The sequence below is a fragment of the Canis lupus genome, chromosome 24, assembly GCF_048164855.1.
Source record: "Canis lupus baileyi chromosome 24, mCanLup2.hap1, whole genome shotgun sequence".
Lineage (NCBI taxonomy): Eukaryota > Metazoa > Chordata > Mammalia > Carnivora > Canidae > Canis > Canis lupus.
Genome location: NC_132861.1, coordinates 12,310,696 through 12,337,845, shown reverse-complemented (window position 1 = coordinate 12,337,845; position 27,150 = coordinate 12,310,696). Strand labels below are relative to the sequence as shown.

The following is a 27,150-nucleotide window of genomic DNA, read 5'->3' as shown; positions in this document are numbered from 1 at the left end:
ATTTGTGCACATTCCCCGCATAGAAAGAAGTTAATGGGGTGCCTCAGGAATTGGTGCCTACATTTGAAATAATTAGTTGGAGAAAAGTAGCTAGCTCATTGAAGTAGCCGATGACACAAAATTATGTAGGCTGGTAAAAACCACAGAGAGTTCTACAAAATATTCCAGAAGGATCTAATCAAACAGTATGACCAGAAAATAGGACAGTAGCTCCATTTTAATGAAGACAAATGACTTGCTTAGAAAAGGAAATAGGTTCAGTTTCCTTGGCATGTTGATTAACCCGGAGATATTAGAGGGAAAAGCACTGTGTCATGGTGGCTACTGCATGCCCTGGAATGCCAAAGCGCCATATCTCTTTGTTCATTCATTCGATCTTTCGTCTGTTCACTGGATTATTCATTCAGCATGCTCTTACTGTCTGCATGGGGGAATAAAGAATAAAAGTAAATCAAGACACAGGCCCTATTTTTAAACTAGCTCAGGCCTGTGAGAGAGAGTGAAGGGTAAACAGATGTGGCTATAAAACCACCAAATGAGTAATTGTATTCGTTTTCTATTACTGGGTAACACATTATACAGACTTAGCAGCTTCAAACAACACACCTTATTTCTCAATTTCCATGGGCCAGGAGTGTGTCAGGACAGCTCAGCAAGATTCCCCGCTCAGGATGGCGGAGGGCTGTAGTCAAGGTGCTGGCTGGCTATTTCCTCACCTGACACTCAACTGCAGAATTCATTTCCGTGCTGACCTAGGCTGTTGGCAGGATTTACTTTCCTGAGGCTGTATAACTGAGGGTCTTGGCTTTTTGTTTGCTGGTGTCTAGAGGCCACCTTCCGCTCCTAGAGGCCATCTGCAATCTTAGAGGTCGCCTGCAGTTCCTAAAAGTTACCTGCCATTCTTTGCCCCATGGACTTGCTCAACATGACCACTTACTTCCTCACATTAGGGAGGAGAATCTCTTGCTCTAGTCCGAGATGGATACTTATGTAGCATGTCACCTAAAGGCAACGTTCCCTCACCTTGCCGTATTTTATTTGTTATAAGCGAGTCACAGGTCCCACCTGCACTCAAGTTAAAGAGAGTACACAGGCATAAATAATAGGAGGTAGAATTATGGGGTATAGTCACACTGTAGGTTCTGTCTGTCACCATAATATACTAGAGGCTTCCTTGCCATGAGTACATTAGAAACAAGTAAATTCAGGAGGTTATCAGATATGTTACACCCCACCTCTCGTGGCACTTTTAGTTATACCTTCATATCCAAGGTATTTGGCTGGCTTTATTGTTGGTCCTAGAACTGTCTTCCTTGCATTGCACTTTATTGTCATGCTGTTAACTTGTACCAGAGTTCACAAATAAAAGCAATAAGAGTGACAATACTAATTACAATAGTAATTATTCTTATTGCTTTTATTTGATACAAGTTAATTTTCAGTTTAGTTTTCTTCTCAACTGACCAAGCTCCTAAAAACAGGTATGAAGTAAACTGAGTGAAGAATACTTCTGGAGTGTTACACCACACTGTCCCCCACCCCTGCCATTTCATGGCCTTCTAAGAGTCCTTTAAAATTTTTAGGCAACTCACCTCTGTAATATTTGCCAAAGCATTCAATAGAAATCTCTCTCTTTGTATGCTTCCGCTATAATAGCAAATATGGCCAGCCTAAATAGTTTTAGAAGGAAAAATAACCGATTCACAGTAGCACAAATGATATACGTTTACATGATTGGTTCAGACACCAGGGTAAAAAGTCTGTCTCTAATGGCAACCTGGTCCCCCTGCCCTGAGGGGGTAATTCTCTTACCCACTATGTCTCCTACTGTCATATGTAATATTGCCTCTGCATTTGTTGTAAAACATCATTGTTACTGTTGGTCTTCAGTTCTCTCAGTTCATTACATAATGTGCTTCATCAAAATTTATGGGTGCCTGGGTGGCTCAGTCAATTAAGCGTCTGCCTTTGGCTCAGGTCATGATCCGTAGGGTCCTGGGATTGAGTCCCGCATCAGGCTCGCTGCTCTGTGGGGAGTCTGCTTCTCCCTCTCCCTCTGCTGCTCTGCCCACATGTGGTCTCTGGCTGTCACCATCTCTCTGTTGAATGAATGAATGAATGAATGAATGAATGAATGAATGAATGAAAGAAATCTTCAAAAAAATTTACATTAAAGTGTCAGATAATACCAATGCCTTTGTAATAAAGAGAGCATCGTAACTTCTGAGAGTGTCTCCTTTGCCCTGGCTGCAGTGTGCAGCCACACATGAGATGCAAATATTCTTGACATATCACTATTATAGAAACTGGGGTATCAGGCATTTGATTTTTAATACTGATATCAATACATGGTTTGCTTATTCCATTTAAAACAATATAAATTTTACGAATACATTTGAGAATTAAATCTTTGAGAAGCAGTTATTATAATTTAAAACAGATTGACACTCCCATTTCTTGATCCAAAGATGTCAGCTCTTTACACAGATGTTTTAAAAAAAATTACCAGACAATTCGTATTCTAGGTCATCATGCAACCAAATTAGCAGCTGCTATCATTATGTTAGACTTGCACGGTATTTGGCATTCTGAACTCCAAATCAGACCTCCTTATTAATGTTTGGTAAACAGGCTAGGAGTAAAATGTTTGCTTGGCAGCTGAGATAAATAAATTATCCAACAAGCAATGCTACTTACTACATATGCAAGTATGACTAAGTGCCAGTGTGAAGACTAATGACGTTAGGTTTATAATCTTCATATTTCTTGCTGAAGTGGATGGGATGCACTGTTGTACACAGATCTGAGTTCATTGGCCTTCCATCTGTAACATGGGAAGCACAATAGAACCTGTGTTGCAGGATTGTTTTGAGGATGAGAGATAATTTGTGCAGCATGCCTAGTGCAATATAAGATATATTAAGTATGCAATACATGTTTATTGAATGAATGAACAAAATATTATTTTGAAGTATTATTGTGTGGCAGTTTCTTTTTTTTTTTAATTTTTATTTATTTATGATAGTCACACAGAGAGAAAGAGAGAGAGGCAGAGACACAGGCAGAGGGAGAAGCAGGCTCCACGCACCAGGAGCCCAATGTGGGATTCGATCCCGGGTCTCCAGGATCGCGCCCTGGGCCAAAGGCAGGCGCCAAACCGCTGCGCCACCCAGGGATCCCTGTGTGGCAGTTTCTAATGAGGGTGGACTCATCAATGAGATATCAAACCGAGGACAAACAAGTAACAAACAGTGGTTATAGATATACTGGTTAACTTTAATAAGGTGGCTATAATTATATCCATTGTAAAAGAAATTCAGATAAAGCCTATATGTCATGAAGTCAAAGCTGAATCTGCTACTCAGTTGATTCTAAGCCACACTCATTAACCATCAGTGAAGTACATTCAGGAAGAAGTAGTGTTCATCTGACAACCCTGTGACATCCTTTAGATTAAATTCATGGTTGGCACCTTATAATAGCCACACACCAATCCTCTCCTTGGAAAACTCCTTTAGCTGATAAAATGGGAACCACCATCTAGCTAATCATGTATGATTTCTGCAATTACAAATGTCTACCGGAGCCACAATCTGCAACCAAATTCTTCCTGTATTCTAGCACATAAAGCATGTGAAAGAAGGATTTTATATGCACAATACTAATATTCACTTTGACCCACTTAACTGTTTTCAATGAATTTTTTTAAGAATAGGACTAAATAATCACCATAATAAATATTTAAGAGGCGTTAGGATAGAGAGGGGTTTCCTAAAAGTATGATCTAGATGCTTTCATTTTTCTTATATGGGAGGCTTAAAGTGAGAAAGGAAAGTGCTTGATGGGCTTAGGAGTCTGATCTTTTGTGTGACATTGGAAGAATCCCCTAATCCTCTGACTTTCAAGTTTACATATACAACATTTGAGTTATACCAGATGAATTCCATAATGCTTTCCACTTAAGCAATCCAAAGTTGTTTGTAAATTGGCTGATCTGGATAAAGCCACAGTTCTGGTAGATCTGGATACTACAGTGAACTGTAGTGGTGCATTCCAAAACCGAAGCTAGGGATCCCTGGGTGGCTCAGCGGTTTAGCACCTGCCTTCAGCCAGGGCATGATCTTGGAGTCCCGGGATCGAGTCCCACATCAGGTTTCCTGCATGGAGCCTGCTTCTCCTTCTGCCTGTGTGTCGGCCTCTCTCTCTGTGTCTCTCATGAATAAATAAATAAAAATCTTAAAAAAAGTAAAACCGAAGCTAAATTGTCCGGTTAGACAAGACAGGTCAGTTGTCATGCCATTACTCTTAACCTATGAACAGCCTAAAGATACCTCAGTAACTGATTAAAAAACTTAGGTTTTCCAGTTCTGCATGGTAGAATTTAACTGATAAATTTTAACTAATCACCCTCAAACACACAATATTTTATTTCCCTTGGGAACAAATGAGCTAATCCCACTCCAACTCCCTCCCCGCCCCTCCACACACACATTCTGGCTGCCACTCTGCCAACATCTTTCCACCATCCTGGGAGCCTCTCCTCATACGGTGTTACAACTGAAAATGGTTTAAAAGGGTATCAGGAGACTCAGGCCATGATACTTTCCCCCTGTGTGCTTCCATCTCCTGGGGAGAAGGGTGCCTGTCACCTGGTGGATCCCCCCTTCACAGCATCACCTCCAGCCCAGGACAACCCCGCTCAGCTTCTGGCTATGCACGTGCCATGGACTTGATCCCATTCTGCCCATTCTCTGGCTTGGCTCTTACTGAATGAGCGCGGTATCCCCCTGCCTCTACTCCTCAGTTCTCCTCCTCTTAAGTTTTATTTAACACTGTTTCACTTGGGTTGAAAAAAGATTAGGTGATATTGTATCCTTGTAGCATTTTAGAGTCTCTGAGTTTTATTCGTTTGGATGGAAAAGAGACAGAGCCGTATTACTGATTCTGACCTGTATTTTCTGTTGCTCAGTCAAGAAGTTTCTTAGGAGTCAAAAGTATAGCCAGGTGGCTGGAAGGAAAACCAGCCTCAGGCATCTAAAAGATCCTAATCTTCCTCATTCAAAAGGTCTTAACAGGTATTTGGCAAATTATGACTGTGTTGTTTCAACAGTGGGTTTGCTGTCACATTACTCACTGGTTCTAACTACAAAAATTATACACACTAAAATACTATGTTTTGTAGACCAATTTAGTAGATAATAAATTCTTAGTTGAAAACATTTAAGATTTGTGGGAAAACGAGTTTTAAGCTATAGATTTTCATCGTGAACTATATCATTATTTAACATCTGTATTCATTTGGTTACTCTTCAATTTGCAGATGCTTTTCAAATATTTAAAAGCAACACGAACTAATCTATACAATCATTTTACATATCTTTCTTATGATATTGCAGAAGTCTATAGTCTGACTAGAAATATAAATGAATTAAAAGGCCATCATCTCATGCATTATTAAACATAGCAAATCCTACCACTGGCTAAATCAATTAACCATTGACCTTCTCCCAACACAATGTGCCAGGAATCAATTTCATAAATAATATACTTTTGCAGGGATAATGTAGAATGGGATTTCTGCACGGCTAATATTAGGATGCCAGATAAAAGGCCAAGTGTCGGGACGTTCCTAGATACTTCTGCAGGAAGAGCAATGCATGAAATGAATTCAAATTACCTCTCATCATGCCCATATGCTAGAGCTTTTGCTTATATAGTTAATTGTCTGACAGATTTATACCACTTGAAGTTATTTAATATGGCTCAGCTGGATTGGATTTTATGTATTACCTATTAACAATTCATAACCATATAGCTTCCCCTTATATATTGAGTCTATAATTTTTACAAAACTGATTATTTCAAAAAGAAGAAAAATTATTGGTATGAAGATTAAGTCACATTAAAATAGCCCCTATCAAAACAGTAAGTGGAAAAGAATATAAGTTTAACTGTTGCCAGCTTCTGCTGATGGAATCAAATGCCATGAGAGAGGCATCCTGAACACATACAGATCTGTAACAAGAAACCCAGACCTATATTTTAAAGTTCCAATTTCCTTTCTTTGAATTGGAAGGATGAATTCTCATGGTTAGGAAGGTTGATAAAGATAAAACATAATACCATCATAAGGGTTTAGAAAATTTGAAAGGTTTACCTATATTTGATGAAACTATTTTCTCCGATAGCGTAACATACGTTTTTTCAGCCTTGAGATGTGTGGGTTTCTCTCACACCCCAACAAGGAAAATAAGACTCGAGTGAACTGGGTGGTTTAAGAGGATCAGAATTTCATTAAAAGGGGCTGATAGCATTTGGTCTTTCCATATCGCTATATAATTTGTAGTGCCCTTAGCAAAATAGAAACACATAAAGTAAGTCCAGTGCATTTGATCTTATCGCTGGAAACAAAGTAGACCTATTTATTGTCTGCCCGCTTCCAGTGATGCATCACGCATCACCGCCTTGGCACACAAACTGTGCCCTCATGGGACGGAGCAGAATAGAGTGAAAAGTGATGGACGGGATCATAAAGCAGCAGACTCAGGATAGACATCAGCCAAAAAAAAAAAGATTCCAATATTTAATCTTCAAATTACAAAATCAGTATAATATTGTGGAAATTTTGCATAGTCGAGGGAAAACCCCCAGGAATCCTAACACCTCAACTCAATTATGCATGTGTACATATTTTTCTTTCAGAACATTACTCTTTTTTGTTATTGAAGTATAGTTGACATACAGTGTTATATGTTTCAGGTATGCAACATAGTGATTGAAGAATTCTACACTCAGTGCTCATCACAACAAGTGTAGTCACCGTCTGTCAGCAATCAGCATTATGACAACATTGTGAACTGTATTCCCTATGCTGCACTTTTCATCTCTGTGACTTACGTATTTTATAATTTTGGACCTCTTAATCCCCTTCACCTATTGCACCAATCCCCCACAGTCTGGCAACTACCCAGTTTGTTCTCTGTATTTAGGAGTCTGTTTATTTGTTTTATTTTTTTAGTATTACATATAAGCGAAATCATATGGTATTTGTCTTTTTCTGTTTCACTTAACATAATGTCCTCTAGCTCCATCCATGTAATTGCAAATGGCAAGATCTCATTCTTATTATGGCTGAATAATATTCCTTATATATATATATATATATATACATACACATATACATATTTCTTTATTTATGTTTATAAACATAAATGTAAATATCACATCCTCTTTATCTATTCCTCTGTTGATGGACACTTTGGTTGCTTCTGTATCTTGGCCATTGTAAATAATGCTGCAGTATGCATAGGGGTGCATATGTCTTTTTTGAATTTGTGTTTGGGGTTTTTTTGAGGTAAATAGTGTAATTACTGGATCATATGATATTTCTGTATTCAACTTTTTTGAGGAACCTCCATACTGTTTTCAACAGTGGCTGCACCAGTTTGCAGCCACCAGTAATGCACAAGAATTCCCCTTTCTCCATGTCCTTGCCAACACTTGTTTTTTCCTGTCTTTTTGATACTAGCCATTCTGACAGGTATAAGGTGATATAAGGTGATACCTCAGTGTGCTTATGATTTGCATTTCCTTGATGATCAGTGATGTTGACTGTTTTTTCATGTTTCTGTGAACGTTTTATATGTCTTCTTTGGGGAATTTATTCAGGTTTTCTATTTTTTAATCAGATAATTTCTTTTTTTGTTTTTTTGTAGGTGCTTTTTTGGGTGTTGAGTTGTATAAGTTTTTTATTTACTTGGATATTAACTTATCAGATATGTCACTTGCCAGCATCTTCTCATATTCAGTAGATTTACCTTTACCTTTGCTGCACAAAAGCTTTATATTTTAGTGTAGTCCCAATAGTTTGTTTACTTTTTTTTCCTTTGCCTGAGGAGACATACCTATAAATATGTTGTAAGAGATCACTGCCTGTACTTTCTTTTAGGAGTTTTATGGTTTCAGGGCTCATGTTTAGGCCTTTCATCCATTTTGAGTTTATTTTTGTGTGTGGTGTAAGAAAGTGGCCCAGTTTCATTCTTCTCATGTGTCTGTCCAGTTTTCCCAACATCTAACTCAATTATGTATGTGTACATACATTTTTATATGTATACATATCTCTTCTGACTGTACTCATAGTGTAATAAAATTTAACTTCTGTTTTTTCCCACTTAATGTTTCATCATAAGTATGGTGATATTAAAGATATTTAACAACTGGTAGAGTACAGATACCAACTCAGGAGGCATGGGCAGGAACTAATCAGAATGGACACTAGCCATAATAGTGTGCAGGCACACTGGCTACATACTGTTCTTACCCATTCCTTCAGTTCCCATGACTAAAATATTAATGATGGACTTAGCCACAATTAACCTAATCCTTGCCCTGCTGTTAATTAATCTAGGCTGCTATCATTTTTAGGATCATAAATAATCATGTAACAAACAAATTATGTTGAAGCATTTTTAAGGATTGGATTAGAAATGATTATAAACTTGGTTTTTAGTTCTAAACTGAAAGGTTGACAGTGGTCAAAAATAATAAATCACGAATGAATCAAGTGCCCATGTGTGGCAGTTACAGGTCCAAATATGATCCTGAATATATCACTTGAATATATCAAATGAAAATCCTACCTGCCATTGACAGAAGGCTCTCAAGTTACACAATACAAGGCACTGAAGTGCTCGTTACAAATGAAGAGTTCTAGAAGGGTTTTGGATGAAAGGGGAGAAGATGGTGGGTTTGGAACCCAGGTCTGAATCCTGGCTTTACCTCTTGCTGGCTCTGTGATTTGAAGTGAGTCACTAGCTGCTCTGAGTTTCAAAGGGAGACATTTCCCATGGTTACTTTAGGGTTACTCTGAGGATTCAAGTGGAGAGTCTCATAAATCTGATAGCACTTTGGAATCGGAAGGATTATTACTTAGTGCAAAATAGTTGTATTGCAGAATAGCTGTATTGGTCACTTTTAAAAATTATTCAAAAGTTTTCCAAACATAGGAAACTGGAGAATAGCAAAGCAAACAGCCATCTACTCAGCACTCACAATGAGTAAATCTTAACTTTTGCCAGATTTATTTCAGATCTCCTTTGAAATAAATAAAGCAGTGCAGACAGGGTAAAAGCTCCTTGTATTCTCCTAGTCACACAAAGGCACCCTGAAGTCTGACACTGCTGTATATACTTCCTATGGACATCATGGCAATAACATGTATTAGCACATAACATAGTATCATATCCTTAAATGCCAGATAAAGATATCAGAGTGTTCTGTATTCTGTTACTTGTTCATCATTTGTGAGATTCATTCATGTTCATCATACAGCTCTAATTCACTCATTTTTATTACTGCAGTGACATTCGACAAACTCCATTGTCTATGTTTCATCTCATTCTTGTGAGCATTTACGTTTATTCTTGGTGCAGGGCTATTACAAACTGTGCTGAATGGGCATACCTGCACATGTCTCCTTGTGCGTGCATGTGACTGTTTCTGTGGGTCTAGAAGTGGAATTGTTTGGTCATATGTGCATCTCCACATCTCCACTGTTCCTTAATTTAGCAAAATGTTCTCTAAGTAGCTCTGGCAATTTACCTCCATCAGGGTATACAAGTTCTGGTTTCTCCACATACTCACCCATACTTGGTATTTTCGACTTTTTAGTATCTTTAAGTGAAAAATGGACCCTACAAAGAAGTACTCAGATTTTATGTAATTTAGAGATGGTAATATTCTTGTTTCAACATTGAACCATGGTAACCAAACTCAGTACTTGCCCTGAAGGAGTAGAGAGTACCCATGACATTGAATTCTGAGGCTGATTGTAGTCTCAGCCCTGTGTCTCCTGACCATGACCACCACTCCAGGCTTCAGACGTCTCTCTCTGTCCTAGAGAGGTTGACTTCCCCAAATCAGAAGGAATACATGAAATACCCTGTGTGTGGCCACTAGTCAGAATCGCCAAAGCTAAAGCCAGGAATCTGTGTCTCCGACACACACTCCCAGGGTGAATTTTCACACCTAGGTTACCATAGATAAATCATAGCTCACCAAATGAAGTAGAAAAGATCAGTGTTGGGCATAATGCCAATTAATGTTAATTCAAAAAGTTTGTTAAAAAGGTTCTGAGAGGGGTGCCTGGGTGGCTCAGTGGTTGAGCATCTGGCTTTGGCTCAGGTAGTGATCCTAGGATCCTGGGATTGAGTCCCACATCGGGCTCCCCACAGGGGAGTCTCTGCCTGTCTCTCTGTGTCTCTCATAAATAAATAAGTAAAATCTGTTTTTTTATTTATTTTTATTTTTTTTAAAGGTTCTGAGTGACAAAATAAAAACAGAGGAAGAAGTTCTAAGGAAACTTGAAAGCCGGATTAAATGTCTGACTTTTTAAAATTGAACCCTGACTCGTGGTGTGAGCGCCTCCTCATGGTGGGTTTTAACATCACAGTTGTAGTGACTAAACCAAATACTGTCCCAGAGGCACAGTCAAAATGCTTCACTCCGGGGGGCCTGGCCCTCCTGGTCTCCCCCAAGTGTCTCTGCTCCCAGGAGGTTGAACACTTTGATCCTGGTAGGAATCCCATACAGGATCCCTCAAAACATTACTAATTCTAGAAGGCCTGCTAAACACTAGGCATTGGGTTCTTTTCACCTATTTTCTTATTTAGCTCTCAGGATGATTCCATGAGATGAGTTATTATTTCATTTTTTCCAATTAAAAAATAGGAAATGGAAGGACCAGGGCTCAGCCCAGGTTAGTCTACAAAGCTGGAAATCGCTGCTATCTTGTCAGATCCTGGCAGCGTGAGGAGCACAGAGGGGGCTGGGCTAGGGGAGGAAAACCTGGCAATTCAGAAGAGTTATTTTCTGTCAAGCAAGGAAGGCACAGGAGAAAGAAACACCTCCTTGGCTTTTGTCACACTCAAGGAGTCTGAAAGAGATAAGGAGTACACGTGTTTCTGTCTCTTCTGCCTTGGTCCACTGGTTCACCCACACACTGCACCCACCTCTCCAGAAGGGACACTGTGTGGGGAGAAAAGAAAAACATGTCCTTCCAGGTAGTTAGCTCCCAAATCTGCATGGTGTCCTTGCCCCCAGCCTTGTTAATTTTTCCCCATGGTTCTTTACCAAAGGAGTCCTGAATTCTTTAAATTTCAGATGCTCAGGGAACCCATTGTCCAAGGACATCAGTCATGAGAAAGGATAGAGACCAGCATCTATTCTTTAGCACACCTGGCTCATCATACAAGCTCCCATCTCCAGAGTAGGCATACCACCAGAGGACCCCAGCAGAAATCAGCAGAGCTCAGAAAATGTGGAAGCTCAGTTTGGTGGAACAGCACTTTGGAAACAACCTCAATGACAGATCATGGAATATATATTAAACAGATTGGAACAGCTGTTCCAACAGCTGTATGGTGAGGCACTGTGTAGCTTTGAAAATGTTGATACAGAGAGTGTTCATGATTGTTATTGAAAAAGTCAGGCGAGGGGCACCTGGGTGGCTCAGTTCGTTAAGTGGCCAACTCTTGGTTTTGGTTCAAGTCTCAGTTGCCAGGTCATGAAATTGAGCCTTGTGTGGGGGTTCACACTCAGCGTAGGGTCTACTTAAGATTCTCTCTCTCTCTTCCTCTCCCTCTCCTTCTCCCCCTTCTTGTACTACAGATAGATGATAGATAGATAGATAGATAGATAGATAGATAGATAGATAGATAGATAGATAGATGATAGATAGATAGATAGATAAAATATTTTTTAAAAATATCAGATGAGAGCTTATGTGCCTCAATCATTTAAGTGTCTGCCTTTGGCTCAGGTCATGATTCCAGGGTCCTGGGATCGAGTCCCGCATCCAGCTCCCTGCTCCTCAGGGAGCATGCTTCTCCCTCTCCCTCTACCTGCCGCTCCCTTTGCTTGTGCTCTCTCTTTCTCTCTGTCAAATAAATAAATAAAATATTTTTTAAAAAGTTAGGTGATATAATCTTAATTTTGTGTTTTTAAAGTTGACATATACATATGTTTGTGTATGTGGGTGTGTAAACTTCTAAAAAACACACAGGAATGCAAGTTTTATAACACAAATACAACATTGGAAGGACATATACGAAAAATAATGGGTAGTTTTATAATAAATTTTGGAGTAATTTTAATGATGTATATATACTTATGTATGTGTGTATACATACATGTACATGCATGTACACATACATACTCCAGACTTAAAACATAAAACTATTAAACTTCTAAGAAAAAAATGGGGAAAAATCTCTAGGCCTAGGACTAAGCAAAGAACTCTGGACATCAAATTCATGATCCATAAAAGGAAAAAATTGATAAATTGGGCCTTATCAAAATGTAAAATTTTTACTTCACAAAGACCCCGTTAAGAGGATGAAAAGATAGGCTACAGGGACTGCTATACATAAAGAGGTCTTAAAACTCAATAGTGAAAAAACCCAAACAGTTAGAACCAGGCAAAGAACACAAATAGCCATTTTATGGAAGATGATATACAGATGGTGTATGAGCATATGAATAAATACTCAAATTCATTAGCCATTAGAGAAATGCAAATTAAAACAACAATGTGATGATATCACTTTACATACCTATCAGGACAACTACAATAAAAGCTTATGACAATACCACGTGCTGGTGAATGCAGAAAATCTGTGTAACTCATACACTGCTGGAGGGAATTTAAAGTGGTATAGCCACTCTGGAGAATAATTTGGTGGTTTCCTATGGGACTATGCATTCAATTTCCATATAACCCAGCAATTATACCCCTGGGCATTTATCCAGCAGTGAAGATTTGTGTTCACACAAAAAAACCTGCACATAAATATTAATGGCAGCTTTATTTGTAATAGTCCCCAACCAGAAACAACCCAGAAGTCAGTCCTTCAGTAGGTACATGATTAAACCACTGTGGTGCACCCATACAATGGAATACTACTCAGCAATCAAAAGGGACGTGCTGTTGATACACACATCAACCTGGGTGAATCTCAGAGATTATTTTGAATGACAAATGTCAATACCAAAATGTTACATACTGTATGATTCCACTTATATAACCTTCTTGAAATGACAAAATTATAAAAATGGAAAATAGATTAGTTAGCAGTTAAGGGGTTACAGATGGGAGATGGGATGGTGGGAAGAAGGTGGGTATGGTTATAACAATGAGGGTGGGTCCTTGTGGTAATGGAATTCTTTTGTATCTTGATTGTGATGGCAATAAAATTGTGTACGAACACACGCACAGGGGATCCCTGGGTGGCTCAGTGGTTTGGCGCCTGCCTTTGGCCCAGGGCGTGATCCTGGAGTCCCGGGATCGAGTCCCACGTCGAGCTCCTGGCATGGAGCCTGCTTCTCCCTCTGCCTGTGTCTCTGCCTCTCTCTCTCCCCCCCTCTATGTCTATCATAAATAAATAAATAAATAATCTTTAAAAAAACACACGCACAAACATGAATGATTATTGGTAAAACTAGGGAAATCGGAATAAGGTTGGCAATTTGTATCAGTGGTGAGATTCTGGTTGTGATATTGTACTACAGTTTTCCCAGACATTATTGCCATAGGGAGAAACTGTGTATATAACATACAGGAGCTCTCTATTCTTTCTTATGACAGCATATGAGTCTATAATGATCTCAAAATAAGTTTGATTTAAAAAGTTACATAATTTTATTATGTTTGTATAAATGATGTAGCTTATATTTATATAATTAAATAGTATCTATTATTTATATATAACATTATTAGGTACTTGGTATTTATAAGAAATAGACTAATTACTAATATGGCCACTGAAGAACTTGACCAACTTGAGATATTACAGTACTTTGTTGCAAGATAACATTAATAAGTTGTTCCTGTTTTCAGCAAAACTTTATGATACTGTTGTCTGTACTTGTACCAAATTCTTCCATTTTCTTTCAAAGTCTCTTTAATTAGGATTTTACTAATAGATACTGAAACCATCAGTGAGCTACATGATGTTAACACAGTCCCCACTTCCTTTGACCCAGCAGCATCATTTGTCTTCCCTCTGTGTGTCTCTCCATGTACAAATTTCCCTCTTCTTATATGTACATCAATCTTATTGGACTTAGGGTCCACACTAAGCCGGTATGACCTCAGCATAACTTGATTACATCTGCCAAGACCCTATTCCAAATAAGGTCACATTCACAGGTTCCTGTTGGCCATAAATTTTGGGAGAACACTATGCAACCAATACACATAGCACATAACTATATAATTGATTTATTTTGTTATTATGTGGAACAGAATTTAATTTCCTTAGAGGCAGGAATTTGTCTACTTGGTCCTAAATGCATCCCACATTCAGTGGGTGTGTATGTTGCCTAGCAAAGGGTAGAATCACAATCTATTAAACAGTACACTTAAATATATAATGAATTGACACCCTTCAGTGGTTTTCTTCTTGTCAGCAGTCCATTCCTTTGACAATGTTTACTGAACAAACAAATACAAACTACTGAGTGATCAAATTAAAAGAGACTTCATTTGTCCATTAAAATAAATGCTATATTTTCTAAACCATGTTATTTTGGCTCTTTTTAAGCGAAAATTTCACTGTTACTTGATAAGATTCTTGGTGATAAGGCTTGGTGTGAGTCTAAATTCAGAGTGTACAGGTATTGTCAACAAAGGGTTTTAAGTGATAGCTTCTTCATATACTATTTTTTGGTGGACTGTTAAGTTACTGGAACCCATCAAACCCATAAGGGTCTAAATAAAACTCAGTGTTCCTGAGGCTGGCTGCTGGTTCTTAATGCAGCTGAAGGGTTTGATTCTTGTCTGCTGGGGACTGTAAAGGAACACAGAGAGCCAAATGGATTCTGAAGGCTATGAAACAGGTATTTTGTGTCTTATATCTCCTACTCCCTAAAAATTAGATCTTGTCCAGTCCAGCCTTTGTGTATGTAGGGTATGTGTGTGTTTATGCATGTGGATGTGTTCATGATAATGTATGTGTATGGGGTGCATGTCACAGGGCCAGGATTAGGGTGCTATGAGTGAAGGCTTCATCTTGGGCACCAAAGATAATGAAGTAAATAATATTTTAATGCAATATTTTAGAAATAAAAATAATGTAAAAAATTTCATTACAAACAATATGAAAAATTTTAAATTAAAGCAAGTTGTAGGAGTGCCTGGGTGGCTCGGTCAGTTAAGCATCTGGCTTTGGCTCAGGTCATGATCTCAGTGTCCTGGTATCAAGCCCTACACTGGGCTCCCTGCTCAGCAGGGAATCTACTTCTCTCTCTCTTCCTCTGATCCTCCTCCCTGCTCTCTCTCTCCCTGCCTCAAATAAATAAATAAAATCTTAAAAAAATAGTCATAAGTTAATTTGGCTTATGACCCTGTATTGTTTTACATGTGGAACAGCCAGCTGTTCCTCGTCCATGTGGCCAGGCACTCCATCCCCTGTTGGGTAGGTTCATGAGGGTTGACAATTGTGCAGGAACAGATTGAGCAAAGCAGGTATTGTATGCAGTTATTTTTTGTTTAGAGTTTTTATTAACTTTTTCTACTTGGTTCAAAATATGGGAGGATATTTTAGTATGTGTCTAAAGGAGCACACATTTTTCCTTTTGCCTCATACTCTATATGGGTCAGCACACCAGTGTACATGTATGTTTTTGTGTGTATGCACATGTATGCATTTGTGTGTTCACTTCCCATTCTGGGTTTGGCTCTGGTGCATCTTCAGAGGTAATGTGGTGATTGGTCAGATTAAGTTAAGAGGACCCCAGGATTTGACTTCGTTTCACTGCCTGTGAAAAGCCAGCCCATCCTGACCCCATGGTGGCCCAGGGTGTTCCAGAGCAGTCCCATGTAGGGATGTGCTGCCCATTCTCTCCAGCTTGTTATAGCCACTATTGCAATCCACATGTGTGACTTTTTTGGACTTCCCAATGAATTCAGTCATATATATATTAGGGTAAGAGTTTGAGAATAATCTCCATGATCTTTCCTCCCTCACCAGGAATCATGAGTCCTGAATCCTTACATGGATGAGGACACGTCTGTGCTCAGACCTTGTGTGCCCAGAGCTCAAGCACCTTTTCATTGAATGTTGCTGGTTACTCTAATTCTCGCCCTTTCTTAACTGCCCTGGAAGCAACTCTGAGAAGCCAGAGCAAGTCTGTAGTGCAGATCGCCTCATCCCCAAGAAAATAAGGGAAGAAGAAAGAGTTGTTATACAGTGTTTCTCCTTCCCACCACAAAATCTACCCAAGTCTGCTTATGGGTAGTTAGACAACATGACTGGAGGGTGAAATGGGAGGGCAGGATTTAAGAGGACGCAGGACGCACTGCCCTGTGAATCCCAACCAGAAGGGACCCTGTGCCCGTGATGAAACGAGGGTCCTTTCTTCCTTTGCCTTCCAGGCTTTATTCAGCACTGTTTTACTTGGGGGCATTGTTTCTGTTTGCTCATATTGTTTGCATCATTATTTCTGTCCTAAATTTAGCAGTACTGTGCACTCAGCATACATTTTTGATGCAATTTTGGCTAATGTGCCCTGTGGTAGGAAGACAGATATTTTACATAAATCTTAATGATTTCAGTGATTATAATTGGTACTCAAGGATGTTGGCTCTAAAATTGGTTATTGACAGTGTTTTGGGACAAAAGCCTTTCTACTGTCAATCTATCATATAAATCTGGTTTGAGGAATTCCCATCCTTCATCTAGGGATAACATGCATGTGGATTTAATTCACATTTTTGTGACCTAATCACAAAGAGAAAATAACTAATGATAAGATTCTTTTACAAGATATTTAAAATAACGAGTACTTTCATGAAAAAAAATCTCTGAGGAAATCCTGACACCACAAATATTTATGTATTAGTCTTATGAATTAATTTCAAGTAGGAAATAGTTCTTGTCCACTTTACATAAATATAATTTAAAATTAGGGTGCTCTACTAGTAATGATAAAGAAAAGATTAAAATATATAGATTTTTTCTATATAATCCTTGAAATTATAGAAAACAAGATTTGTTTGAGGTAGAAATGTATCATTGCAAAGTATTGAAAAATTTCTTCAAGGTTTACCATTAAGAACAGGGGTGACTATTTCTCCATAGTTAGGAAAATATGGAAAAGCTTGAACCTAGATGGCTTGCCGTGCTCTTAGAATAAAAAACTACCTACAGGAAATCTGAGGTACCATGAGCTCTGCTTCCTCTCTGCCCTCTAGTGCCATTTCCCACTAGGTTGCCCTCACTCTCTCCACCAACACAGTCCTCACCATCCTTCAGGTGCTTGCATGCCTCCTCCTGACCCAAGGTCTTTGCATATTCTACTTTCCGCTCCCAGGTTTATGTTTCTTTTCACGCTTCAAACAAATTAACAGCTCAGCTAAAGCATCTCATCTTCAGGGAAGCCTGTCCTGACCTCTCCACTAGATTAACCCTCATGCCCCCAACCCCAGCCACACACATAATATCCCCCTTTGCATTCTTTCCTTCATAGCTTTTTTCAGAGCTGCATTTTTAGAACATTTGAGATTGTTTCATTATCCCTCTCACCTGTATATAGTCCAAGAGCCACTTAAGAGCTGGAACTTTGCCTGGTTTTGCTTATCATGATATTCTCTTTTGTGTATCCTGATGCCTTAATAAAAAAAAATTTAGGAGGAAGTGAAGATAATCAACGTGAGACCAGTCCGTTTTTTAGTGGCTAATTTATTGGTATAAAAAAATTTCTTTTAAAACCCTTGCTATATTTCAGACAAAGGGTTTGCGTTTTGATGAGTAGACTCTGTTGCAGAAGCAGTTTTTTGAGATATAATTAATAGATAACGTGTATGTGTAAGGTGTACAATATAGCTAATACCTCTAGCAATCATAGAATTATCTTTTTTGTGGTAAGAACATTTAAAACCTAGTCTCTAACCAATTTTAAATATGTAACATGGTATTATTGGGTATAATCACTGTGCTGTGCATTAGATCTCTCATCCTCTCACTGTAGAATCATTTCTTCTATATTTATTTGACTACCATTACATTTCCGCTATTCATGCAACATTAACAACACTGTTCTGGGTGAAAGCAAAATTTTTGAGAAACTATTCCTACTGCTCTGATGCATTTTTTCTTCTACTAAGGACAGTGATCTATTAAGACTGTTGTGATCAATAGTGATCACTATTAAGTGATCTATCAATAGACTAAGTTCTATTAATCAATAAACTCTAAGGAAGAGTTAAATACCATGAGAAGTTGAATTTCCACAAAGTTGATGCAGTGAGAAAGCATGTTTTTTACCAAAACACGTATCAAGGTAAAGCTATTGAGGAAAACAGAATGCTGCTTTGTCAAAAGAATAACCTAGCCATTCATCCTAATAAGAACAAAGACATGGAGTTTTAAGTTTCTTGCAATATCTATTTCTCTAGGACTAAGATTTTATGTGTAAATAATGATACGTCTAGATTAGAAACTTATAGGGGCTTTGAAATTTTATTGATCCATAGAATTGAAAAGGAAAACAGGCTGACATGCAGGACTGGCAGAAAGTTGGAATTAGAATCCTATATAGTAATCTTACAGCCAATGAACCCTTCAACAAACCTTCTGAGATGTCATTTCTTACTAAATATATTGTGGGCTTCTTTGCTCTTGCAGTTCTAGACATGGAACAACTTGTGAGTCTTCCTGCTGTTATTAATTAGTGTTAGCCCATTATCCACTTCTACCATCCTGAAGTTTTCTTCATCTACCACCAAGTCTCAACAATAAATGTCCAGGATTTAAATGTATACAATTTATTTTTTCCTGTGTTTACACCATACTTGCATAGCTAGGTTTTTATTGGGGAAGTCAGAATAGTAGCTGTTTACAGCAGTGGTTTTTGATATGTACCTACATATAGACTTCCAAAACAGATAGGCTTTATGTAGAGATATTTTTATATTTCACTTATATAAAAAGTTGTTTGACAACTTGACATTCAAATATTCACCAGATCAATAGCCTGACATTATTAACCTTTAAATTTAATTTCGCTTAAAATAAACCGGCTCAATTGATGATAAAAAGTAAATGAATTTCAGTTGCTTTTCAGTATGCCTCTTTGTAGTTAATTCAGTTTTTCCAACAAGGTAATGTGTGTGACTTTATGGAAAAACAAGATGATCTATCAAGCCATATATCTTGCATTTAATATCACAGATGGTTTCTTGTGTTCTTAAGATTTAATTCTCCAGTAATCTCTAGAACCAATTATTAGACTTTTTAAAAATAAAGTACTTCTTTTAAAAAATAAAGTTTTTCTTTCTCTTTTTGTTTTTAAGAAACTACTTTCTAAATGAAATTAGCTTAGTGCTTTTTGTAAGTTGAATTGTATTGTGTTCTCTCCCAATGTTGATAACTAAGAACATCTACACGGCTTCTAAATTTGACCATTAGAAAAGAATTAAATCTTTTGAATTGCTTAATTTCAACCAGATTAAGTTAAAATTAGAGTATATTTTAGAAATAAACCACAATAAAGGACCTAATCAAGTAATATTACATTTACTCTCTGAAATCCATGCATGTATAAAACTGAAAGAAATAGAAAGGATATATGAACAGAGAGACAAGAGGGAAGCAAAACCATTGTTTTTGTGTCCTTTTTTTACCAAAGTACAAAAGGGGCATGGTGATATATGGTCTATTAATCTATGACAAAGGAGGCAAGAATGTATGATAGGGAAAAGACAGTTTCTTCAATAAATGGTGCTGGGACACTGGACAGCCACATGCAAAAGAATGAAATGGGGCCACTTTCTTACACCATACACATAAATAAACTCAAATGGATTAAAGATCTAAATGTGAGACCTGAAACCGTAAAACTCCTAGAAGAAAACATAGGCAGTAATTTCTTTGACACCAGCCATAGAAACATTTTTCTAGATATGTTCCCTCAGGCAAGGGAAACAAAAGCAAAATTAAACTGTTGGGACTGTACTGAAATAAAAAGCTTTTGCACAGGGAAGGAAACTATCAACAAAACAAAAAGGCAACCTACTGAATGGGAGAAGATATTTGCAAATGATATATCTGATAAGGGGTCAATATCCAAAATATATAATGAACTTATACAATTAAACACACAAAAAAATAATACAATTAAAAATGGGTAGAGGACTTGAATAGGCTCTTTTCAAAAGAAGACATATAGATAGCTAAACAGACATGTGAAAAGATGTTCAACATCATTAATTATCAGGGAAATGCAAATTAAAACCAATAAGATATCATTTCACCCCTATCAGAATGGCTAAAATCGAAAATACAAGAAATAACAAGTATTGGCAAGGAAGTGGAGAAAAAGGAACCCTCGTGCATTGTTGATAGGAATGCAAATTGGTACAGCCATTATGGAAAACAGTATGGAGGTTTCTCAAAAAATTAAAAATAGAATTACCATATGATGCAGTAATTCTACTACTAAGTCTTTATCCAAAGAAAATGAAAATATTAATTCAAAAAGATACATACACCTCCTATGTTTATTGCAACACTATTTACAATAGTTAAGATACGGAGGCAACCCAAGGGTCCATTGATAGATAAATGGATAAAGAAGGTGTAGTATATATATGCAATGGAATATTAGTCATAAAAAGAATGAAATCTAGCCATTTGCAACAACATAGATGAATCTAGAAAGTATAATGCTAAGTGAAATAAGTCAGAGAAAAACAAATATATGATTTCACTCATGTGTAGAATTTAAGAAACAATACAAATCAAAGAAAAAGAGACCAAATAAAAAAACAACCCAGACTCCTAAATACAGAGAACAAACTGGCGGTGACTAGAGAGAGGAGGTAGATGAGGGATGAGTGAAATAGGTAAACAGGATTAAGAACACACTTATCATGATGAGTCCTGAGAGATGTATAGAATTGTTGAATCATTACATTACATTATACCGCTGAAACTAATACAACAATGTATGTTAATTATACTTTAATGGAAGCAAAGGGACAGGGGCACCTGGGTGGCTCAGTGGTTAAGCCTCTGCCTCAGTTCAGGGTGTGATCCTGGGGTCCTGGTATCAAGTCCCGCATCGGGCTCCTGGGAGGAGCTTCTCTCTCTGCCTATGTCTCTGCCTCTCTCTGTGTGTCTCTCATGAATAAATAAACCAAATCTTAAAAAAAAGAGGGGGGGGACATGGTAAAAAATATTATTTTGTTGAGCTAATGTCATTTTCAATTATATCAGCTAACACTTGGTGCATCTATTATGACAAATTTGATGTTTATATTACAGAACAAACTTTGGAACAATCCAAAACAACTTACTAAATCCCAGAAAATGAAGAGGAGTGTTTATTCAGGACATTATCTGAATATTTTTGTTATGCAAATGACTGCCCTTGACTCTAGGCCCCTAAACAAGAAAATGCTGACTTCCCAAAACTCAGAGCCCTTGACTGTGACTTGTGCTTATTATGGACATTGATGACATTTTAGACTTTAGCTGAGAACTGCATATGTGGACGCTTCGAAAATCACGTTGTTCCGCAGCCCCTCAATAAATAATATGAGATGATGCTCTGTTCTTATCAAAAGCTTTGGCTTTGACAGTCCAACAGCCAGTGTTCTTTTGTGAATTCTCTCCCTCAGCACTCTTTGAAGAAATGTAATTGCTCTTCCCTTTTCATCTTACATTTGAAGAGATTAAATAACCTATCAATACATAGACAGTGCCAGAGCAAGGGTCAGAATTCACAATTCAGAAATCTCTGCCTGTGCCTTTGCTTACTTAATTTTACCCGCGTTTATGCATTAATTTCCAGAACAAACATGGAAGCCCTCATTTTCAGGCAGGGGAATGGGCTAGGCATTCAAATGTGACAGGACTGACAGCCAAAATATTTTATTTTCAGGCTTGTGAACAAATTACCCCTTCTTCATTCCTCCCTAAATCTTCATTACAGTTATTCCTGGATCACTACATTACAGTTCAAAGCAGGAGGAAGAATTCAAGCTGGGAAATCCTGATTCTTCAATTGAAGCTTTGCCTTGGGGGAGAATGCTAATGCTTTGCATACACCATCACATTTGGCTCCTCTCACTTGATTAATCCATGTGTGTATGTGAAAAGAATATGTAGTATCGTCAGTATCATTTTTAGGTCATGTGCATGTCAATCCTGCCCTGATACTAGCAGCTCGATCATATGTATGGAGTACTCACCAATGAGGTCACTTTCCTGTTAGGCTTGTGACCTGTGGGCCCAAAGCTTTTGACAGGACAGCTGCCTCAGTTCTGATTTCTGTGCCCTGGGCTCGTTGGGGGAAAAACAGCAAATGAAATCCAAAGTAGACCTCACTAATGCTCCTGAAACCACATAGACAGTGAAGACAAGGAAATAGATCGCTTGAGGGATCCCTGGGTGGTGCAGTGGTTTAGTGCCTGCCTTTGGCCCAGGGCGCGATCCTGGAGACCCGGGATCGAATCCCACATCGGGCTCTTGGTGCATGGAGCCTGCTTCTCCCTCTGCCTATGTCTCTGCCTCTCTCTCTCTGTGACTATCATAAATAAATAAAAATTTTTAAAAAATGTTAAAAAAAATAGATCGCTTGACATTTTAAAAAAGTGAGCTTTGATAGTAAAGTGGAGTGTTAGCCCCAGGATGGCTGTGCTCCATAGGTCCTCTAGTAAAAGGTCCTGCTGTTTCACAGGGGGAAAAAAAGTGAAGCATGTGGAAAGGTTATCTCTAGGTAACAGTTTCTTAGCATTTAAAAAGTACAATAAAAGTAGTTGTGTTGGGCAGCCCGGGTGGCTCAGCGGTGTAGCTCCGCCTTCAGCCCAGGGCCTGATCCTGGAGACCCAGGATCGAGTCCCATGTCAAGCTCCCTGCATGGAGCCTGCTTCTCCCTCTGCCTGTGTCTCTGCCTCTCTCTTTCTCTGTGTGCCTCTCATGAATAAATAAATACAATCTTTAAAAAAATAAAAACAAATAAAAAATAAATAGTTGTGTAGAAATGAAATGGTCCTGAGTATGTGATTCATCCTTTTATATTGGATATTAACTAGAAGAGGCAGTACCTCACAGCAGTGAGCTTCTAGCAGAAAGATAAGATAGGCTTTTAATTTGTACATATGTCAGAAGTGTTAATATAATATGTACATTGTATACAGGGGATTTTGCTGGGGCTGGGGTAAATGATAGACATAGAAAGAAAGATAAATCGATAGATAATTATATACATGTGTATATTTTATACATGTGAATATGATTGCATGTTCCACTCAGTTTAGAAATATTCCTCATTTTATCTACTTCTTTGCTGTAATATATTTAATTTTCTGTTGTTCTACTATATTTTAGTAAGCAAGTGAGGACATTTCCATTCACTTCTCATGTGCTGCCCTTAAGGGTCACTGTCATCCATTACAAGTACTATCAGCCAAATCTATAGAAAGTAAAGGTGATGCTAAGGAAGGTGCAGACATGCCCAGAACAAAGACTGAGCATTTTGTATATGCCTTTCATATTGCCTCACCTTTAATTTGTAGCTAATTGCTCCAAGCCAGTCAATTCTGAGTGCTTTCCTCTTAAGAGACCTCTGGATCCTACATTGCAAAGAAACATGTCGATATATTAGAAAAAGTTCAAAAAAGAACCACAGCAGTGATTAGTGAGAGCATGGAGAAATATAGATTGCCTGTAGAAATGAGAACTTTGAAATAGAGACAGACAACCTTGGAAAGAAAGATGCTCAAGTAAGAGGAGACCAACTAATTTAGAAGTGGAGGAAAACATACCAGAATGTAATTAATCTGAGAAGAGAAAAATGTAGGGTAATGAGAGTTTCCAAAAGGCAAGGGAGCTTGCACGATGCCCTTATTACTATTATCACTGTCACTCTATTTATTAACTTTGGCCCCATGAGACTGACATCCTCTTGCAAAATTAACCACTTACCATTAGAGCTGAATTTCTAGTCAAATTTCACCCTGTGCTCTTAGTAATCATTCCAGAAAGAAACTCTGGGGCTGAATTTTTTTAATCAAGTGACAGGATGTATGTAGAAATGCCTTGTCTGTAAAACTGAGGACAAATATTAGTAATTTTAAGTTCATTTCTAACAGAGTTCACCTATCTGGTTTCCTTACTGCCCATCACCCCAAGCTTTTCAGAATAGGGCTGGGGATTTGGTCTCAGGTCCTGGTGTGACTAATGAGGCTCTCTGCTCACGTGACAGCTAACAGGCAGCTTGGAGAAATGCTAAGGACACATTTTACCTCTAGCCCTGGATGATGATGGATGTTCTTCTTCTCATTAAGCGTGTGTCTCTTGTTGTTGCAGCAAAGTAGTTCTTTGAAACAGCTTTCCTCTTCTTCATCTGTAAACTGTAGATCATTGTACAATTTGGAAACATGGGATTTTCATTTTGCTGGAAGGCTTGGTGAGTGGGGATGGGGGAAGTTCTAGTCAATTAGATTTTCTAGTTAATGTAGAGCTAATAAGAATCTTTTTTTTTTTGTTTTTTGTTCAGGTTTTAGTCAAAAGACTTTCTGTAGTGTTTCATTGTACTCTGTCCTAAAAATATAGAACATTGAGTACAATTAAATCCTGATTTAGTGAATAAGAATCTTGCAGGACCTGAGGGTACTCATTCTCAACACCAGTAGACTTTGTGTGCTGTTGGCACAGAAGGCACGGGGAATTAGGCTGAAAGAGGATCTGTATGAGAACTTCCTCTTTTGAGTGAGCATTGATAGACTTATGTGGTGAGAGGGGCAGATATGGAGTTTTTCCGAATCATGAAGATAACATGGACCTAATAGTAGTGGTGAAGGTGAGATCTACAGGTAGAGGAAGTGAATTGAGGAAAATATAGGGCATATGGGTTAAATCAGTTAGGATTAGGTATGTCTGCATGTGACACAAAATCCATAATAATTAGGGCTTAAACAAGATAGAATTAATTCTTCTCTAATGTAAAAGGAATCTAGAGAAATCGGGAAGGCTTGACTGGCTTGGCATTAGTGGTCTCAGGTCCTGGTCCTCAAGTCCTATTATATTTTTCTGCCAACTTTAGTTCAGTGCTTCTGCCTCATGGTCCAGGATGGCTGTCTGAACTCTAATCATGGCAGCATTCCAGTGAGTAGGATGGAAGAGAAGTCAGACATGCTCAAGTCCCTTTCTTTTCACAGAAGTTTCCAAAAGATGCACAGTATGGTTCCACTTAACATTGCATGGGTTGCATGGATCAGAATTTAACTACTTACTTGGTCCTACCTAACTGCAAAGGAGGCTGAGAAATGTCCTCTTTCTTCTAGGTGGCCATGTGCCACACTAAAATTCTAAAATTATGGGTTATGTTACTAAGTGGAAGACGAAAATGCTAAGAGCCAGCAGTCTCGGCAATGAGGCTTAGAGACAAAGGGATGATTTAAGGGTCATGGTACAACACATATTAGTAGGAATCTATGTCTGGAATCTCATGACTACTTTGCTACTGACTCCCTGTGACATTGACAGGTCATTTCACTTTACTGAACCTCAGTCCTATCATTTTTCAAGTATAGTTGCAGAATTCAATGATCTCTGAGGTCACTAAATGCCTCAAACATGCTGTCTTCTATCTTCCTGAAAGTGGTTTGTCAAAACAAGAGAGAACTGATTTGTGATTTTAGTTATTTAGGGTCTAGTACACTGAGGACTCACCATTGTCCATGTCGATGTACTTTGGCCTGTGAAGAGAAAAAGTTACCCAGTAAATTGAAGCATTTAATAAACTGAATAAAATGGTGTAATGAATTAAAGGATTAGTCAGACCTGATATTTCATGGGGAATTAAATGTTGGCAATGTCCAGTTCAATGTCTTCTTCAATTTAGGTTTCTTGGCTCTGACTGCAATTAGCATTATAATTTATTATAATAAGATTCAACTGCACACTCAAGCTTGAAATCGTTTGAGGAGATAAAATTACAAAAAGGGCCCTAGGCCAGTGGGATTGTTTATCTCAACAAAAATTGGAGCATCTACCAAATACCAGTCACTGTATTAGGGACAAGGAGACATTCTCAGGCTACTGTGGGGGTTGCAGACCAACATACAAAGTCACATTAAGATGTAATCCATGCAGTAGATCTCTTCTACAATGAAAAGGAAAATTAAACTCAAACAAATGAGTTCAGATCAGGACAGGCTATGTTTGGAACGCATGTGGGCCATCTAAATGAAAATAGGCAGCAGGCAAGTGGATAGGCAGAGAACTAGGTCAAGTTCAGTAAATGTGTAGACATAGAAACCATCACTGTATAAGTGGTAGAAATGTCAGAGCCCCAGAAAGAGGTCCTATACTGGGGAATCGGGATGATAGCAACATTCAGGGTAGAGAAGAATTAGAGTTGAGGAGGGTTGCCAGGGAGGAGGGAATTCAGGAGATGAATGCTTCACAGACGTCAGGGTTAAGCAATCTGTGTGTGTCTGCACACGTGCACACTATTGTTTTTTTTTTAACACTATTGTTTTTGACCACTGTCAACACTGTCAAGAGTCTAGCATAATATCTGAGTCATAGCAGCCCTTACTGAGAATATGTTGAATAAATGAATGAATATGTGATAAATGAATGGATATAAATGTGAGTAAGGAATAAATGGTATCCCTTGGATTTAGAAATTGCAAGGTGCTGATATTTGGAGGGGACAGAAGCCATATGGGGGTAGGTGAGAAGTGGCTGGGTATAGGAGTGGAAATAGCATAATCATACTATTCTGGGATGAGAAAAGAAGGCAGGAGATTTGAGGAAGCATGAGAATCCCATGAGGCAGTTTAGGTGATGCAGGTAGATGCAGGACTGGTGGTGGGGGAACACCCCAGGCAGCCACACTGCATTCAGAAGGGCCCCCTGCTTGGTTCAGTGTTCTGCTTTCACCATCCTGAAAGTTTTAATAACATTTAATAAGGGGGCTTGCAAATTACATCATAGTCACAGAGCGTAGGAATCATTAAATGACATTCTCGCATTCGTCCTATCCAGTCTATATCTAGTATGTGCCAGGTGCCCTTCTAGGCAGTTAATTGTTTTCCTGGGACTTACTTGTTTTGATTGCAAAATGATTGCATCTGTT

The 27,150-nt window shown here is 38.3% G+C and overlaps 1 protein-coding gene and 1 long non-coding RNA gene across 11 annotated transcripts in view; both read left to right on the top strand.

Annotated features, from left to right (window-relative positions):
* Positions 1 to 26,187, top strand: part of LOC140615765 (uncharacterized) — a 32,297-nt gene extending 6,110 nt beyond the window's left edge. Inside the window, exons 2-3 of the long non-coding RNA XR_012016257.1 lie at positions 10,316 to 10,431; positions 11,161 to 26,187. This is a non-coding gene — a long non-coding RNA (uncharacterized lncRNA). The remainder of the gene's footprint in view (positions 1 to 10,315; positions 10,432 to 11,160) is intronic.
* MTUS2 (microtubule associated scaffold protein 2) overlaps positions 1 to 27,150 on the top strand; it is a 588,550-nt gene that overhangs the window by 295,007 nt on the left and 266,393 nt on the right. The window lies entirely within an intron of this gene.